The following is a 17018-nucleotide window of genomic DNA, read 5'->3' on the forward strand; positions in this document are numbered from 1 at the left end:
TTTTGGCTGACTAAGACTAGAGGAATCATATTATGTTTTCTTGAACTCAAAAACTTAAATTCTCAACTTTTAGTCAACTAAAATTAACTAAATAAAAAAACGGGATGAGATTGACCTAACACGCTAAAAACTAACAACCACTATTCAAACTGAACTAAAACTGACTAAAATATTAAAAATTCTATTAAAACTAACATTATGACATTTCATAAATTTTACTTTTGGAATGCAAAGTGAAGAATAAATATGAGCTGCAGGCTGTGTGAGGCTGCTTTTTTGTTTTTTCAGTTATGAGCCCCCTACCATCCCCAAATGGTTCACTTTCTTCTAACACTTAAAGGACTTTTAAAATGCAAAATGAAGAAATAATTGCAGGCTGTGCGAGGAGCATGCTCTGCCTCCCGGCAACGGACATGTACGAGGTAACATGTTAAAGTTAGATATCTGTCCTAAATTGGCTTACCTTAACCAGAATTTTCAGCCAAATCCTGGTGGATTTATTTATCCAAAATTGACAAATAGACAAGCCAGCTCCATCTCCTGCCATGGCTACATGGACAGAAATGTCGGGTAAACAAGGGGCTCCTGGCTGCCTATATACACAGTATGCTGCCGGTACATATATTCGTGAGTGAGAGGTGACCAAGGAGTCACGCGATGCATGTGATGGTTAGAGGTGGTGGAAGGGGAAGTTTCCTGTCAGGAAAGTGTGGACAATCAAATATGTATATATGGTTTAAAAACTATAGGGTTAATCAGAATTGGCCATTCAGTGCCAGGGTTCGAATGGTCTGTTCGTCTGTTCCTGACAGATAATCGTTTTGTTGACAAAGGACGAGGGACAAAAACGTTTTGTTTTGTTTGATGGACTGAATGCTGAAGTAAACTGAGTATCCAGATGTAAAAAAGTACTGATGAAAACTCACTAATTATCCAAAGAAAGCTAGTCCAATTGTAGCCTAGATCTACACTGCTGGAGCTGACACGAACCAGGTAGAACAACCAAATGCAGCACCAGTCTTTGTTTATTTAAAAATGGGAGAGGGATAGTTGATGGCGCTTGCAGGTACGAAGAATGGTAGTTGGTCAGGTAGCAAGGTCAGCAACTGGAACCAATCAAGACGGCGCACAGGGAAACAACAGGACAAACTGATAAGCTAGGAGTGCAGGGTTTATATAAGAGATTAATGAGCAGGTGTGGTAATGAACAACAGGTGCGGGCAATCAGTGCTGATCACTGTATGACAGAGCGGGAGTGGCAGCAGCAGATAAACAAACGCTGTCCACGGTGCTGATGACATGGACACGCAACAGGGACAGGCAATAAACAAACGCTTTCCATGGTGCTGATGTCATGGACACGCAACAGGGACAGGAGCAGACAACGCTGTCAGAGGTGCTGATGATGCAGACACGTGACAGGGGCAGGAGCAGACATACGGTGTCCGAGGTGCTGATGACGCGGACACGTGACAGGAGCGAGTTCTCATTTGACTTTTCCATTCCAGGATGGAGCAGAGGTGAAGGTGCTCAAATGGCTATTTAAGATGACGGTGGGACAGCGTGTTCAAGTTACTCATTTTCATCGTATGGCTTGGAGCTCCACTCCACTTTTGACACTGAAATAAAGGTGAGTACTTGAAGGAAAACATTCGTTTTTCTTTTTGATATTAAAAAAGTAGCATCCAAAATTTAATCCATACAGTTATTGACAAGGGATACCGATATATCCCTTGTACCGTAATGGCCCGAATATAAGACGGTGTGTTTTGCATTGAAATAAGACTGAAAAAGTGGGGGTCGTCTTACATTCGGGGTCTAGACATTATAACCATTCACAACGCTAGATGGCGCCAGATATCTTTAAAGCGAATGCTGAACTTAACTCCCCAGGCCAAAGCGAACCCCTGTCACTAAGAAGAAAAAGAAAAATAGCTGTTAGAAAAGTTCCTATGTTGATGTTAAAATGTTGGAAAGTTACGTCACCGAGCCTTAAATCTCGCGTGTGTTACCTCAGCTTATCACGATTGTTGGAGCTTGTGCGCAGCGGTAATTTAAAGGTTGCTGGTAACGACTGAGTATGTTGCTGTGATCGTGTGCGTCTTTGACACAAAGTGAGTATATACATTTCATTGTTACTACTGTCTACTGTTGTGCCATTTGTCTGATCGCGGTTTGTTTTGTGTGTGCGCCGTTTGATTGATAGCTTCGGTGCGCTCCTTTAAATTTGCCTCGCATTGTACGAGTAGCCGTTACGCCGCGGCACAGCGACTCACGGTCACCAGCAAATGTATTTTGTTGTCTCGATGACTTATGTTTGGTGTGTTGCCGAGAGTATTTCATTTATGGTTATTTAGTATAGCGGAACCGTTACGCGCAGTTAGTTATGTAACGTGTGCCGTCTACTAGTGTTGTCAGATGTTGAGCGTTGACTTATGTGCTGTATTTCTGTCTGTTGCAGAACCACACCACACACACACATGCACACAAACACACCACACACACACACACACACACACACACACACCCCACACACCCTTCATACAATAATCACACAAACAAAACTACACACACCTGCTCTCACATCCTTACGACCAAACTTTTGCCTATACCCTTTTGCCAGTTTGCCTGTATGCCCCTATGAGCCAGAGTGCCTGTTACTTTTTTGCCAATAATTCAGTAAAGCAATCAAAACTGAACCCCGTCTTCCCTCCCCCTGACCGACACCCGGGGGCGAAAAGAGTATAACCATCCGAGCCAACTCCCTATAGAGGCTTTGCAGCTGACGTCATCAAGCTACCCACATTAGCTTGGCGGCCATCTTGGCGGTCAACTTTTCAGTGCCTGTCAACGACTCACACACGCTTTCTTGTTATATCTGCTGCTATTTGAGCTTAAAAATGCCGGATACCTGCTGTGCTGTTGGATGTAGCAATAGACGAGGCGATAAACCAAATCTTAGCTTCTATAGATTTCCGGCGAACATGAAAAAACGTGATAAATGGATCGCGGATATTCGTCGTGAACGATGGAAACCTACGATTTACACAAGGATATGCAATGAGGACTTCATATCAGGTATGTAAACAAACCATTCACCCCTGATTTGTTTCACAAAATGTGAAATAATACAATATGGGATGATACAAATATGATTGTTGAAAATGCTGGGTGCATTTTTAGAAAGGCAGCAAGAGCAGCAAGGCAGGGCATGGGATGATTTCTTCAGTTCACCCCCCCCGTTTTTATTTTGTTTATTTCTTCATGATGCCCCATCTGATTGGCCCGAAAACGTCATCAACGTAAATATTGAATTATATTCATTGGTTAAGTTTTCAAGCCAATCAGATGCGGCATCATGCAAAAATAAACAAACAACAAAAATGGTAGCAACTTGAACAGACAGGTACAGTATCTGAATGATTTCACTCTATTCAGTTTTTTAATATGTCAAGTTATGAAGTGCCATTACAAAACAAATCGACGAGGTAATTATAAATATCTGGATATGAGAGTTCAGGCAGGTCGGCTGTTGCAAAATGCTCGGGCGATTTTAGCATGCTTCTCGGTAAAAGGTACGGATCCGTTGTGCCAACAAGGTTCAACTTCTCTCTGTAACGTTTCTTGGATTCTTCATCCAAATGCCCAACTTCGTTGGATAGCAAATCAGCCATAATTCGGATGAAATCGGTGAAAATGTAGCGCAGAAATCAAACAATCTATACAAACACGTAGGAACGAGCTGACGAGTTGACCGCCAAGATGGCGGCATAACACAAAATCACGTGATAAAACCACGTGACTGCAAAGCCTCTATACAGTCCTCAGGCTCCCCAACAATAGCGGTAGCAGTTTGCATTATTTCAGGGGTGGCCAACCAGTCAGAGAATAAGAGCCACATTTTTTACTGTGTCATCGCAAAGAGCCACATCATACACATGAGCACACATGAACATTCCCCCCCCACACACACACATGCACACTCACGCGCACAAACGCGCGCGCGCACACACACACACACACACCTCTGCTCAGCCAAATTTATTGTGTGACATTATCATGTCACGCACCAACATGATAATGACAAATTGACTCCTACAGTACTAAAACCACAGACCAAAGACCACATTTTCAACAATGAACATTGTGTGCATTGTCTCACACAGACAAACTCTCAGTTCAACAAATTCCACAAACAAAAACATAAGTTTTTTCACTTACTATTTGTGGCGGGACAGACCATTCGTTTTAGTTTGTCGTTTTCAGGAGACAAGATTTCAATAACGTCACTGAGGCATTTTTTAACAAACTCCACTTCATTGTATGGCTTTTTAGCCCGTGCAATGTTCCAAGCCAGTTGAAACAATGCAAGCGTGACAGTCTCTGAGTGCTTCGTAATTTTTTTGAAAAACTGTACCTATTTTTCTGCCTGACTTTTCAAAGTGTCCAAACTTGTGCTTGCGAAATTCAGTCCCTTTTGGAAAGTCCTTAGCGATATTGGCATGAAGTGAGCTGAAGTGGCGCTGAACATTTGAAGCTTTTAAATGCGCTAATGACGTCCGACATATCAGGCAGAATGGCTTGCCATTGCGTTCAACAAAAAACAACTTTAACTCTGTTAAAAACGTTCTGTGTTCATCCTCATATATTCGTTTAGCTGTGCATTTTTTCCTTGCCATTTTTAGAGCGAAATTGACACTCCTCAAATGGGTTTGTCCCTCCTCCTTTGCGGGATTTCACCTCAGGTGCATGCGCGTTTGACCAAAATACCATATTGAACTCAAGCGAAGCAAATACGCACAAAAAATAAACACAAATGTTGATATGAACGTAAAAGAGCCGCATGGAACCAGCCAAAGAGCCGCATGCGGCTCGCGAGCCGCGGGCTGGCCACCCCTGCATTATTTTATTGCAATGTTTTTCCTTATTCAGATTTGTTTCACGACTACAGTTAGTTAGACTTCACTTTGATGGTTAATGCAGTTATTGCAATTTTGTTGTTTTATCACAGTAGATTGGTTTATTTACATTTCAAAAAACAGCAGCAATTCATTTACAAATGTGATTGCACTTTAGTTTATGTCAATGAGTGAGACAGGGCAACCAAATGCAGCACGATCCTTTATTGAAAAGGGGAAAAGGAAAGTGGGACGCTGGACTCGTTATATGGCTGGCGTAGCTGTGCTGAAGAGCGCAGCGCGTAGTCGTGGTCGGGGCGAGCAAGTAGGCAGGCGGCGATCGGAGCGTGGTCAGGGACGAGCCAGTAGTCGGGGCAGGCGGCGATCGGAGCGTGGTCAGGGACGAGCCAGGAGTCGGGGCAGGCGGCGATCGGAGCGTGGTCAGGGACGAGCCAGTAGTCGGGGCAGGCGGCGATCGGAGCGTGGTCAGGGACGAGCCAGTAGTCGGGGCAGGCGGCGATCGGAGCGTGGTCAGGGACGAGCCAGTAGTCGGGGCAGGCGGCGATCGTAGCGTGGTCAGGGACGACCCAGTAGTCGGGGCAGGCGGCAATCGAGGCGTGGTTGGTCAGTTTACCGAAACGATTGGCAACAGAGAAAAGGCACAGGCTGATAGGCTAAACGCACAGGGAGCAACGGGTAGTGTTAGGGATGTCAGGCTGTGTTGTGTGACGTCATGAGGGGAGGCGCGGCAGTTGAATACAGAGAGTGACTGGAACAAGAGCTGTCGTCTTGGGTCTCATTCATATCAATACATATATCACACACAAACAGGTAGCATACAGGAACGAACTGACAAGGGAGTGACTGGATGACAGGGTTTAAATAGAGAGCCCGACAGGTGCGGGTGATTCAGCTGATTGGGGCGTGGCCGAGCGGCAGGTGACGCCGGAACGTGACAGTTTACATATTTAAATGTTCAGATATTAAGGTGATAGTTTTTGCATGATTTGAATGAGGCAAAATAACATGCTTTTTCTCTCGAATATATTGTTATAATCATTTGTTTCAGATGTACTGTAATTATTTTCTGTATAAAAATTAAATTTGGTGTTCAAAAAGTCTTTTTTCAAAGGATGTGAGATCAGGTGTGTGTAGTTGTGATTCTTGTGTGTGATTATTGTATGAAGGGTGTGTGGGGTGTGTGTGTGTGTGTGTGTGTGTGTGTGTGTGTGTGTGTGTGTGTGTGTGTGTGTGTGTGTGTGTGTGTGTGTGTGTGTGTGTGTGTGTGCGCGCGCAAGCGCAAGCGTGACTGTGTGCGTGCGCGCGTACACAATGTTCAGAGCTGTATGCACGCTTCTGTGCTTTGCATGTCTTAACCTATCATTTGTTGTCAAACCTTCAATCAATGTATCACAAGAGGGCAGGTGGTCGAGGGCTGCTACATCACTGGCAAGATGGTCGCTGCATACTACACTTCCCAGAAGACCTCACTGCTCTACAAGTGTTGGTGGTTTGGTCCCTTGATTAAGGCAGCAGAGACCAGAGAGAGACAGAGCAGGAGGTGCTGGAGATGGTAGGAGCTGAACAGCCACAGACAGAACAAAGTCATCAACAAGGAAAGTGATTTAAGGAAAAAGAAAGAAAGACAGACATGTTTTGTTGGACATTTTGTTAAGTCTCAAATGGGTGGAAGTATCTGAGGTCTTGGAAAACACTGAACTCTAGTGGACAAATGTAATCATTGCAAATGAGCACAGAACTAGAGTTGGGAACCGAAAACTCTATTTTTCATCGAAAATTAAACAAATGTCAAAAATCAACAGTAACGTTACAAAATACTCGTCACTATCCAACATTTTTTTTGAATATTGATGCACGGAACCCTCCTCCTATGGGAGTGTTTTCAGTTGGACTGAAATGGGGCTTCTGCGTGGAAGAATAAACAGTCTGCATTTGATTCGTGCGACTCTCGCTTATTATACATCTATTGTGCTACTTTGCATGAAGCATTACTGTACACAAGACTGTCTAAAAAGTTCTGTCTTTTTTTTCATTTCAGGTTTTGTCATCATGAAGTGCAACCTGGGCTCCAAACAACGCATTTTCACTGTTATTGTGCTTCAACTATACTCCAGAAAAGGGCTTTGATTAAACATCTCGGTCAATGTAGGAAGAAGTTACCACCACCTTCCTCATCAGAAGCAGCAGCACAGACAGCACCTGCACGAGCAGTACAGACAGCACCGTCGTCACCATCATCAGGACGATTAAAGGTCCGTCAGCAGGTGAAAGTGACATGCAACCAAATAAAAAAAACTTGCAAGTGCATATTAATAGAAAACACAAGCCAAAAGTGAGATAGATTTCAGAGACACAACACCTGTCATATCAGTGCATTGATGCCACAAATAGTCTTTGCAGTCAACAAATCATTTTTCAAACTATGCTCACCAATACATGTACAGAAGAAAACCTGGAGTACAAGCCAAAAACAAAATTGTGAATTAGATGAGTACAATACAAATTCGGAATTTCCTGTGAAGAGTGGAATTCTTCCGTATGTGCGCATCCATGTAAAAATCATTGACATTTTGCCCAGGTCGGGCACATTCCCTATAATTCGGGAAGAGGAGGTTCTGTCAGATGTAGTGACTGCCAAAATATTCAGGGATGCGAGGCAACGGAGCTGCTTAAACCAAGCGAGATCAGAGACCAAAAAGGGATCAGTGTCTCGGCAATGTACAACCCTGACATCTGACAGTAATACATACGTACTACTGACTAATAGTCGCCAGTAGTATTGCTAGTCAACGTGACGAATAGTACCTGCTGTTTCCATGTAGCCTCTCCTTCATTTGATTTGATTTAAAATAGTGTTGTCTACATATTGTTTTTGCTTATGTTATCTTTTGTTTATTGTTCTGTTTTGTGCACTGATGTGTCATCATTGTAAAATAAGTTATCAATATTGATGTTTATCTCATTCATTTATCTTCAATATGACTTATCATCACTAGGGCTGTGTGTCTGTCTAAATATCCCCATGATCCATGGAGATATTTACGTCATTCCATCAGACAAGATTACAAAATAACTTGTCATTTTTTATTCACAAAGAAATACTTTTACCGGAATAAGACTGGCACCCCAAACTACTTAATCAATAAAGCATATAATAAATGTACTTATTAGTTAATAATATTGACTGCCTGAAACTGTTTCAGCACCTTGTGTATAGTACATACGTATATATATACATATATATATATATATATATATATATATATATATATATATAATTTGTATTTAATTTTTTTTCCCCCCTAAGAATGTTTGAGTTTTGTACTAAAATGAGCAACTGCATAAAATGTCCCCGCTGGTCCTGAACATGATGCATTGATTTCCTTACACATAAAATAAACTGAGTGAATTCACCATTTTTTTTAAGTCTTGTTTTATTTTAACTAACTTATTAACAATAAAACATGCACACACCATCTGTAAAATACACTTCAAGAACACACGGAAAACATGCACACACCATCGGTAAAAATACAAGCACACACCAATGGTAAAATACACTTCAAGACCACACACAATATTTTCTTGCAACAGGCGAATTGAAGCCGCGCTAACTAAAATACCTTGATAAGGCCTGGGATTTTCTGTTCAAGTGAGGGAGATGGGGGGGGGGGGTCTGTTGTGGAAATAGCACAAAAAAGTATTAAGTGTTTATCAAAGGCTGAACTGCACACCTCCATAATATCAGTATCACCCTCCTTAAACACAGTTCAGTTGCCTTAATGACTCGGGACCTCTTCTGGACTTCCTGTTGAATAATAAAGACATGGCTGCTGTTGTCTGTGAGCGAACAGTGATAATTGGACGAAGGGATCTTTTTTCTTTGTTTTACGGCGGGGGGCACCAGCTTCAAGGTACGTTACCGCAACCTAGTGTGTTGGAGTATAAACCAGCGTACCATCATTAATTTTACAACTTTAGCTAAATTCTTTCCACCACACCTGTCTCAATAAGATATCTAATCTTAAAAAGCAGGGTTTTTTTCCGATCGTGACTGTAACGTTTAATGTCATCTCTGCCCCCAATGTCTCCATCTCCTTTTTTAATAGTTGGCGCTGGTCTTCATGCTTGTAACAGTGAAACAAAACACGCTCCACTGACTCCTCAACGTTACACTGTTCACACAGCCCTGTTGGATGTTTTTTGTTATTGTTGTTTTCTTTAATCAAATGGAGTGTCTTGTTCAGACACAGACACTGTCACAGTGGACAAACCTATACGGATATACCCCAACCAGAAGCCCTGGATGACCCGGGAGGTCCTTCGGCTGCTGGAGGAGAGGGACACCGCCCTGTCCCTCAGGTCTGAGGACGGGGCTCTCTACAGCACAGCCAGAGCCAACCTGAGGAGAGGCATCAGAGAGGCCCAGCCTGCCTATAAGAAGAGGATTGAGGATCACCTGGACAGCAACAACAGCAAGCAGGTGTGGCAGGGAGTCCAGCATCTCACCAACTACAGAACCACCATCGGAGCTGCTGAAGGGGACGCCTCAATGGCAGAGGACCTTAATACCTTCTTTGCCCGGTTCGAGTCCGAGCCACCTGAAGCGGCCACATCACATCCCACAGTCCGCAGCAGCTTCACCCTCACAGTGAAGGAGCACGAGGTGAGGCGCACGCTGCGGACCATCAACTCGAGGAAGGCTGCGGGTCCTGACGGCGTCACTGGGCGTGTCCTGAAGGACTGCGCAGATCAGCTGGCTGGAGTCTTCACAAAGATCTTCAACCAGTCCCTTACCGAGTCCACCGTCCCATCCTGTTTAAAATCTTCCATTATAGTCCCCCTGCCCAAGAAACGCCACATCACCAGCCTTAATGACTACCGGCCAGTCGCACTCACCCCGGTGGTGATGAAGTGCTTTGAAAAGCTGGTACGGGGTCACATCACATCACTCCTGCTCAGAGGTTTTGACCCCCACCAGTTTGCCTACAGGGCAAATAGATCCACAGAGGATGCAGTAGCTACAGCCCTCCACGCTGCACTGTCCCACCTGGAGCAGCCGGGAAGCTATGTGCGGATGCTCTTCGTGGACTTTAGCTCTGCTTTTAACACCATCCTCCCCCACAGACTGGTGGCATTAAGTGCCGTCCTTTTTACCTGCCGAGGGAATTTACTGCGATTCTGCTAGTCGCGGTATACATCCCGCCTTCCAACATCGAAGGCGACAGGATCGCGGCTCTTAGTGAACTGTACCAGTCTGTCAGTGAACAACAGACGGCGCACCCTGACGGTTTCACCATCTTCGCTGGGGATTTTAATCGCGCTAACCTGAAGTCTGTTTTTCCGAGGCTTCACCAACATGTTAATTTTCCAACACGTGGTGACAGCTTCCTGGACCTGGTCTACTCTTCACATAAAGGAGCTTTCAAAGCCGCCCCCCTCCCCCATCTTGGACTTTCTGACCATATCACTGTTATGCTTTTGCCCGCATACAGACAAATGGTGAAAGCATCCAGGCCGGTTCGCAAGCGGGTTAGAGTGTGGCCTGAGGGTGCCTCTGATGTGCTTCGAGACTGCTTTGGCTCTACTGACTGGGAAATGTTTAAGCAGGCGGCCACTTGCAATGATCGGACGGATATAGAGGAGTATACTGACTCTGTTTCCTCTTACGTCGCGAAGTGCATTGATGATGTGACCCACTCGAAATACATCGTCACTCGGACTAACTGGAAGCCGTGGCTGACTGGGCCTGTCCTCAGGCTGCTGAGGGCCAGGGACAAAGCCTTCAGAGTGGGGGATGAGGCTGGCTTGAGGACAGCGATGGCCGACCTGTCCCGGGGCATCAAGGAGGCGAAAAGGGCGTTCTCTTGCAGGATTATCGCCCACTTCAAGGACAGCAAGGACGCACGGAGCCTTTGGCAGGGCATTCAGACCATCACGGACTACAAGCCCGCGCCGCAGAGCTGTGAGGGCGACATCCGTCTGCTCAGCGATCTCAATCGCTTCTTTGCTCGCTTCGACGCTCAGAACAGCACTTGCCCGCTGAAGGCCCCTCCTCCTCCACAAGAGCAGCCCCTGTGCCTCTCTGCTGATAGCGTGAGGAGGGCGTTTGCCGCTATCAACACTCGTAAGGCGGCGGGCCCTGACAACATCCCGGGTCGAGCGCTGAAGGACTGCGCTGGGGAGCTGACGGGTGTCTTCTGACGGGTGTCTTCACGGACATCTTCAACCTTTCCCTGCAGCAAGCCGTCGTCCCTTCGTGTTTCAAGGCTGCCACCATCGTACCTGTGCCGAAGAAACCTGCCCCGTCCTGCTTCAATGACTACCGCCCCGTGGCACTGACGCCCATCATCATGAAGTGCTTTGAGCGGCTTGTCATGGAGCACATCAGATCCATTCTACCCCCCACCATAGACCCCTTCCAGTTTGCGTACCGAGCCAAACGGTCCTCTGAGGATGCCATCTGCTCGGCCCTCCACTCGGCCCTCACCCACCTGGAGAGTAGGGACTCGTATGTGAGATTGCTGTTTGTGGACTTCAGTTCTGCCTTCAACACCATTGTGCCACAACGACTCATCTGCAAACTCGCCAAGCTGGGCCTCAGTACCTACCTCTGCAACTGGCTACTAGACTTCCTCAGTCAGAGACCTCAGGTGGTACGTGTTGGCGACAAGATCTCCGCCAGCATCACGCTGAGCACGGGGGCCCCACAAGGCTGCGTGCTCAGTCCGCTGCTCTTCACCCTGCTGACGCATGACTGCGCTGCAACCTACAGCGCCAACCGCATGGTGAAATTTGCTGACGACACGACTCTGGTGGGTCTCATCACCAAGGGCGACGAGACTCAATACAGGTTGGAGGTTGACCTTCTGACCACGTGGTGCAAGGTCAACAACCTCCTGCTGAACGTCAACAAGACCAAGGAGATTGTTGTTGACTTCCGGAAGGGTCACACCCGACACCTGCCGCTGACCATCGACGGTGCTGTGGTGGAGAGAGTGAGCAGCACCAGGTTCCTGGGGGTGCACATCAGTGAGGATCTCTCCTGGTCCACCAACACCGCATCACTGGCGAAGAAGGCCCAGCGCCACCTGTACTTCCTGCGGAAACTCAGGCGAGCGTGTGCTCCTCCGGCCGTCATGACTACATTTTACCGTGGCACCATTGAGAGCGTCCTCTCCAGCTGTATTGCTGTTTGGGGTGGTAGCTGCACTGACTACAACATGAAGGCCCTCCAGCGCAGTGAACACGGCTGGTAAGATTATTGGTGCTTCACTTCCCTCCTTGAAGGACATTTACACCTCCCATCTCACCCACAAGGCGACCACGATTGTGAGTGATGTGAGTCACGACGCTCACTCTTTGTTCGATCTTCTGCCCTCTGGGAAGAGGTACACCACCAGACTCACCAACAGCTTCGTACTCCAGGCTGTTAGGATCCTGAACTCTCTCCCCCCTTCTGCGTAGCGTCCTGTACTTTTGCGCTATATTCTGACTGTCTGCTGTATGCACACTTGCTCCGTTTTGCTCCTCTTATTTATTTATTTATTTATTGTGTTATTTGTTTATTTATTATGTATTCATCACTCTTATTATTCATTGTTTGTGCCTTCTTGTTTTATTTTGTGTTGTTTGCTTGTATGTATGTCGTGTACTATGTCTTGTCACCGTGGGATAGTGGAAACGTAATTTCGATTTCTTTGTGTGTCTTGGCATGTGAAGAGGTTGACAATAAAGCAGACTTTGACTTTGACTTTGACATACTGGGGGGCCTGGGACTTCCACACAATACTTGCAGGTGGATTAAGAGCTTCTTGACGGGTCGCAGCCAGAGGGTGAGAGTGGGCCGTCATACATCCACACCTCTCAGTCTTGGTACCAGCTCCCCGCAGGGCTGCGTACTGAGCCCACTGCTATACACGCTCTACACCAGTGGTTCCCAAACTTTTGCAGGCTGGCGCCCCCTTTGGCTCCCCAGTGAATTCCTAGCGCCCCCCCCCCCCAAGGACCGGCATTTATATAAATAAATAATACATTTATATAAATAAATAAATAATACATTTATAATATCATTACCATTACGTTGAATTAGTGGGAGCACTGAGTTTGTTTCTCAGAAACGAACCGGTCCCATCTAGACGTAATCGGAGACAATGACACCCGAAGTGATTTAAGGTTTGTCTTTTATTGCAGGATGCTTGGTCTCCATGTGTTGAAGCAGTTTTGAATGCTTCACTGCCTGGTTAGTTAGCCTGTCGCCACATATTAGCTTTGCGGGCTCAACTGGGGAAACATGTCACGTGACCGGGACGAGTGTCTTGACCTGAATTAATTGATCGTCGATAAAAAAAAAATTCTGTGCGGCTTGGCGGCCCGGTACCAAGTGACCCACGGACCGGTACCGGTCCGCGGCCCGGTGGTTGGGGACCACTGCCCTAACCAGCTCAACACAACACAACACGGCGCGTTCTGGCGAGTCCCCAATTTCATGTTGACTTGAACTCAAGATGATGTTGACCGCCAGAATGCGGTTTTTGTTATAAGATAAAATTCTGAACATTACAAGCTTGAAATTACAAACCTGAGCTTTTGCTTTTGTAGTCTATGCTGTCGGATCTGACTGCCGCCCCCCTACCGCCCCTTTCTTCCTCACCGCCCCCCCAGATCTTTCCACCGCCCCCAGGGGGGCGGTACCGCCCACTTTGGGAACCACTGCTCTACACACATACATGCACCCCCGCCCACCGCAGCAACACCATCGTGAAATTTGCGGATGACACCATCTCAAAGGGGGATGAGTCTGCCTACAGCAGTGCTTCTCAAATAGTGGGGCGCGCCCCCCTTGGGGGGCGCGGTGCAATACCTGGGGGGGCGCGTGTGACCCTGGGGAACAGGCTTTTTTTTTTTTTTTTTTTTGGCAGTACTCGAATAAAGTGTAATTGCGCATTTACTACAGTAGGCGGCAGTGGCGCTCTCATTGTTACTTCTGTCACGTTTGCGACAGTGCAACATTTTACGACTTTCAAGACAACAGGTTTGCCTTGGTTAGCACAAATTGTTTAATTCACCTTGTTTTGTAGGTTCAAGTGTTTTATATATTGTGCTCCTGAGTTAATGTTGCTGAACTGAATATAAATAAGTTATTATTTTTTTAGTTTTTGTAGTTTATTAGTTATTATAATTATTAAATATTATTTATTGATTTGATTTAATTTTGCAATGGTGCAATTAGTTGGTCAAACATGTTTACAGTTTAAACAAGGAAATATTTATTCTTAATTTCAGGCATTGATGCACTTAAAATCTTTTCTGTTGCAGACTTAAAACACGATATGATAAAGTTATTCTTTGTAAGTTTGACCATATGTCTTTCTTTTTTTCTTTAATGTTAATAAGGATAAAATGTTATGCAGAGATGGATAGTCACGGTGGGGAGTGGGGGGCGCGAATAGTTTTCTTCTTGCTAGGGGGGGCGTAACAGAAAATAATTGAGAAGCACTGGCCTACAGGGACGAAGTGGTGCAGCTATCGGAGTGGTGCGGAGAGAACAATCTGCTCCTAAACACGGCTAAAACCCAAGAACTGGTCATTGATTTTAGAAGGAAAAATAAAACGGACATTCCACCAGTTATCATCAACGGGGTCTGTGGAGAGGGTGTCCTCCTTCCGCTACCTGGGAGTCCACATCGAGGAGGACTTCACCTGGAGCGTGAACACCTCTGAGCTGCTAAAAAAGGCCCAGCAGAGACTCTACTTCCTAAGGGTGCTTAGGAGGTACAGCATTACACAAAGACTGCTGGTGTCCTTCTATCGCTGCTCCATAGAAAGCACTTTAACGTGTTTGGTACTCCAGCTGCACTGCAGCTCAGAGGAAAAAGCTCCAAGGGGTCATCAAGACAGCACAGAAGATCGTTGGCTGCCCTCTCCCCACACTGGAAGACCTACACAGAACCCGCTGTCTCAAAAAAACACAGAACATTATGAAGAACACTTCCCACCCTGGCCACTCCCTTTTCGAACTGTTGCCATCAGGCAGACGCTACAGATCAATTAGGTCAAGGACTAGCAGATTCGCCAACAGTTTTTACCCTACAGCGGTAGTCACATTAAATGCCGCTAGAAAAATGATTATGTGTGTCTATGTTCTTCTGTGGGTTTTTAGCTTGTATTTTTTTATCTTTTTATTCTATTTATTTTTTATTTTATGCACTGATCGGTTGGCACTTTTTAAATTTCGTTGTACATGTGTGACAATGACAATAAAGGTCTATTCTATTCTAACCCTGTATGCCGTACCCTTATTGTTGTGACTATATTTTCCTCCAATGTATTCTTAGCACTTCTTCTGGTGGTTGTACTGACTTCTTTCTGTATTTTATATGCGTCTTCCAGTATTTCCATGATCCCATTTTTTGAGCCATTCCTTCATAAGGTGACTTTTTACCAACGTTTTTCCCTCTTTTTTACTCATACGTCATTCTGTTTGAGAGCCTCTTTCACCAGTGAGTCCGTCATTTCATTTACCGTGATTTCTCTGTCGGCTGGAATCCAAATCAACCTCACAGCTATTCCTACCCTCCTATATTTCGTCTTGTCTGCATTCAGATTGAAAGGCCTGCACTGCTAGGAACGCTGAAGCTGAGCAAATAACTGCCCTTTTAACGTAACCTTCCTCTCTCTATTTTTGTAAAGCTGTTAACATAGCTATCAATTCAACCGTAAATACACACAGATGAGCTGTAGTTCTCCTTTAGACCAATACCCCTTTAGCAGAACATAAACCCTATGCACGGTACAGCCTGTGTTGGGGTCTTTTGAGTCATCTGTATCTACCTGGATTCAGCCAGGATACACAGTGTCCAGCCTATCCTCTACCACCTCAGATACATCTTCTGTTCTTTGATCCTTGTTCCAACAATTCCAATAAACACCCACTTGAGGGAATAGCCACGGAGTTGCTACTGGAAGCGCCCCAGCTACAGTGCGCTACTGAGCCGCCCTGTGCAATATTTGGAATGAAATTCCATCTTGATATTATTTTATTACTATTATAAAACCAGCCCGAGAGTAATTGCTAATGCGCCAAATAGCTGTAATGCAGTGTTATCAACAGTAGCCTCTGAAATCTCGTGGTACTTTTTAAGCACTCTTCCAGGACCACTAGATGGAGCCAAATGTAATCTTATTGCTTTCCTGTGAATGTTTTGCAACGTTTCACCTTTTTGGAGTGATCAAATAGGTGTTAACATGAGGGGAATCTTGAGGTAAGATGCCCTCTAAATAGTATTTGTTTTGTTTTATAGTTCAGGTGTCATCTGGTGTGATTTGATTTCATGACTGACTACTAAATGTGTTTACTTCAGCATAAAGTACAATTCAAAAGTTTAAAGACAATTTGGTGTTTTGCATGAAAACTAACATAATTGAACAAGAATTTTCAAGGGTTTTCTAATCATTCATTAGGCTTGTAACACAATTAGCAAACATAATGGACCATTAGAACACTGGTCCATAGCTGAAATACAGTTACATAAATAGCTGAAATACAGCTATGTATGTAACTATTGCATTAAAAAACAGACGTTTGCAGCTAGAATAGTTATTTATTTCCAAGGACCTCGAGTGTAAACTGACTGACGCGATGCACAATGATGGACCCAGCATAGAGGAGCAGTGGTCAACCTTCGGAGACGTCGTTTACTCAACTGCCTCTGAACACATTGGACCTGCTACCTGCCGTAACCAAGACTGGTTTGATGAAAACGAGGAAGGGATACAGGGGCTGTTTGCAAAGAAACAACAACTCCTTCGAGTGCATCAGAACGACCTACCCTCAAGACCCAAGAAGGAATGCCTTCACCAACGCAAAGGAAAATCCAAAAGAAGCTACCCAAGAAGCAGGATAGGTGGTTTAGCAACAAGACAGATAAAATCCAGGGCTACACTGAGAGCCACAACTCCAAGTGTTTCTACGACGTGCTGAAGGCGGTGTACGGACCTCAATCCTCTGAATGCTCACCCCTCCTCAATGTACATAGATGAGCTGCTGACTGAGAAGAAGAAGATACTGGAGAGATGGGTTGAACATTTCAACAACAT

General features: G+C 45.2%; 1 long non-coding RNA gene across 1 annotated transcript; it reads left to right on the forward strand.

Annotated features, from left to right (window-relative positions):
• Positions 1-8067: 8067 nt before the first annotated feature.
• On the forward strand, positions 8068-16219 carry LOC119128523. The gene is made up of 4 exons (XR_005099035.1): positions 8068-8079; positions 13730-13922; positions 14333-14435; positions 16204-16219. It is a non-coding gene; the product is annotated as an uncharacterized LOC119128523 (long non-coding RNA).
• Positions 16220-17018: the final 799 nt, after the last annotated feature.

The sequence above is a fragment of the Syngnathus acus genome, chromosome 10, assembly GCF_901709675.1.
Source record: "Syngnathus acus chromosome 10, fSynAcu1.2, whole genome shotgun sequence".
Classification (NCBI taxonomy): domain Eukaryota; kingdom Metazoa; phylum Chordata; class Actinopteri; order Syngnathiformes; family Syngnathidae; genus Syngnathus; species Syngnathus acus.